This window comes from Vanessa atalanta, unplaced genomic scaffold (genome assembly GCF_905147765.1).
Source record: "Vanessa atalanta unplaced genomic scaffold, ilVanAtal1.2, whole genome shotgun sequence".
NCBI lineage: Eukaryota > Metazoa > Arthropoda > Insecta > Lepidoptera > Nymphalidae > Vanessa > Vanessa atalanta.
Genome location: NW_025920007.1, coordinates 27501 through 30790, shown reverse-complemented (window position 1 = coordinate 30790; position 3290 = coordinate 27501). Strand labels below are relative to the sequence as shown.

General features: G+C 44.6%; 1 non-coding gene across 1 annotated transcript; it reads left to right on the top strand.

Annotated features, from left to right (window-relative positions):
• Positions 1-982: 982 nt before the first annotated feature.
• On the top strand, positions 983-2885 carry LOC125076652. The gene has a single exon (XR_007120580.1). It is a non-coding gene; the product is annotated as a small subunit ribosomal RNA (ribosomal RNA).
• The last annotated feature ends 405 nt before the right edge of the window (positions 2886-3290 follow it).

Below are 3290 nucleotides of genomic sequence, written 5' to 3'. Positions count from 1 at the left end.
AAAAATTGATGTTAGACGCGAAGTGACCGGATCAGTACTCTTGTATAACGAAAAAAATGTTATTATCGTTTTCATTTGTCGTCTTTGTTGCGTGTCTTCTGGCGTGTCTCTCGATTCGTCGTATCGCGTTATATTATACTTTACGTAGTGTAACAACCAAGTATGTACGTACGATTCGTCTCGACCGCTGGGGATATTCACTGACACACGTGAAAATGATAAAAAGATTCTTTTTCGTTCTGTAAAACTGTGCCGACCGACGGACGCACGTAGATCTCTCTGCCTCATGCGCTCTTCCTCTTATCGTCGTCGTCGTCGCTCTCGCTACAATCTATCCTCATGGAATAAATGTTGATTCATTGTAGTCGATCTGCGACGTCGCGACGATATGAGAAAACGTTAGAGACGGAGTTCTTAAAAGATTCAGTGTATTCGTATAGTGTGTATAATTTTTATATTATATATGAACGGTCGTTTCTAAAATTCTTTTTGTTAATTTTTACATTTATCATGTACAAAAAATACACAACCCGAGTATCGGTACGATCACTCAAACACCGGGCGTCGATCCCAATGTTTTACGATAATAATCGTTGAACAATACATACGTACACGTCGTGTGCGAAGTGTTATTTTGAAAAAAAAACTCGATCTCGTTTAGAACGTTCGAATTCGTGACCGTTATGTGTCATTATGTGAAGACGCCTCCGCCGCCGCCGCCGCCGCCGCCGCCGCTGTCGTCGCGTTATATATTATAGCGCACGCACGCGCGCGCGCGTGCTTAAAGCGCGTTTGTGTCTCATATAAATTTTTATAAGAGTCAACCGTTAAAATCTATCGCGTCTAACGCGATCGACGATACGGTGAGACGCTCGTTTCATACTGTGCGTATATTGTACATGCATGCATAAGTTTGTGTGTATTTTATATGCGAATATGAAACGAGAAGAGTAATTGACGACTTCAACAAGTCTCGGTTAGCTCCCTGGTTGATCCTGCCAGTAGTTATATGCTTGTCTCAAAGATTAAGCCATGCATGTCTCAGTGCAAGCCGTATTAAGGCGATACCGCGAATGGCTCAATATATCAGTTTTGGTTCCTTAGATCTTACTCAGTTACTTGGATAACTGTGGTAATTCTAGAGCTAATACATGCAATCAGAACTCTGACCAGTGATGGGATGAGTGCTTTTATTAGATCAAAACCAATCGACGGAGGGCGTCTCGTCCGAAGTCGTTAATTTTGATGAATCTGGATAACTTTTGCCGATCGCATGGTCCAGTACCGGCGACGCATCTTTCAAATGTCTGCCTTATCAACTTTCGATGGTAGTTTCTGCGACTACCATGGTTGTCACGGGTAACGGGGAATCAGGGTTCGATTCCGGAGAGGGAGCCTGAGAAACGGCTACCACATCCAAGGAAGGCAGCAGGCGCGCAAATTACCCACTCCCGGCACGGGGAGGTAGTGACGAAAAATAACGATACGGGACTCTTTCGAGGCCTCGTAATCGGAATGAGTACACTTTAAATATTTTAACGAGGAACAATTGGAGGGCAAGTCTGGTGCCAGCAGCCGCGGTAATTCCAGCTCCAATAGCGTATACTAAAATTGTTGCGGTTAAAAAGCTCGTAGTTGCATTTGTGCGCCGCGCTGTCGGTGCACCGCATCCGCGGTGATACTGACACGTCTGCGGAGCATATCGTCGGTGAGCCGGCGGTAAAACGCCGGTTCAATATCAAAATCCTATCGCGGTGCTCTTCAGTGAGTGTCGAGATGGGCCGACAATTTTACTTTGAACAAATTAGAGTGCTCAAAGCGGGCTCAAAATGCCGCTTGAATATTTCGTGCATGGAATAATAGAATATGATCTCGGTTCTATTTTGTTGGTTTTCAGAACTCCGAGGTAATGATTAATAGGGATAACTGGGGGCATTCGTATTGCGACGTTAGAGGTGAAATTCTTGGATCGTCGCAAGACGAACATCAGCGAAAGCATTTGCCAAAGGTGTTTTCATCAATCAAGAACGAAAGTTAGAGGTTCGAAGGCGATTAGATACCGCCCTAGTTCTAACCGTAAATATGTCATCTAGCGATCCGCCGACGTTACTACAATGGCTCGGCGGGCAGCTTCCGGGAAACCAAAGATTTTGGACTCCGGGGGGAGTATGGTTGCAAAGCTGAAACTTAAAGGAATTGACGGAAGGGCACCACCAGGAGTGGAGCCTGCGGCTTAATTTGACTCAACACGGGAAATCTCACCAGGCCCGGACACCGGAAGGATTGACAGATTAATAGCTCTTTCTTGATTCGGTGGGTGGTGGTGCATGGCCGTTCTTAGTTGGTGGAGCGATTTGTCTGGTTAATTCCGGTAACGAACGAGACTCTAGCCTGCTAAATAGGCGTCGTCATTTAGGTGTGCTCGATTTCGGTCGAGCAACTCACTGGCGGCGTATTAAAATTCTTCTTAGAGGGACCGGCGGCTTCGAGCCGCACGAGATTGAGCAATAACAGGTCTGTGATGCCCTTAGATGTCCTGGGCCGCACGCGCGCTACACTGAAGGAATCAGCATGTTCTCCCTGGCCTAGAGGCCCGGGCAACCCGTTGAAACTCCTTCGTGCTGGGGATTGGGGTTTGCAATTATCCCCCATAAACGAGGAATTCCTAGTAAGCGCGAGTCATAAGCTCGCGTTGATTACGTCCCTGCCCTTTGTACACACCGCCCGTCGCTACTACCGATTGAATGATTTAGTGAGGTCTTCGGACCGACACGCGGTGGCTTCACGGCCGTCGGCGTTGCTGGGAAGTTGACCAAACTTGATCATTTAGAGGAAGTAAAAGTCGTAACAAGGTTTCCGTAGGGGAACCTGCGGAAGGATCATTAACGTAAATTATCAATCTCGAAAGAGTGCGATAATGAACGATAATAAAATTCTAAAACACAAATATCGACGTTCGGAATGTGTCGTTTCGATGCGAGGACGCGATTCTCACTCTCTCTCTCTCACACAGCAGTGTGTCCGAGTCAGAGTCCAGAGTCGTGTAACGCGTCCTATTCTGATATTTTTCGATGTCGATTTCGAGGAAAGTACGATGTGTTAACGCACATCGTCATCTTCAAATAAAATGTATATTTCTTTTTTTTTTTTTTTTTACTTTTTTTTTTTTTTAACTTTTTTTTTTTTTTTTTTTTTTATTTTTTGAATTTTTCTCTGTATACTAAAAATAAGAGAAAAAAACAAAAAAAAAAATAAAAATAAAAAAAAAATAAACTCATATCACTGGCGTA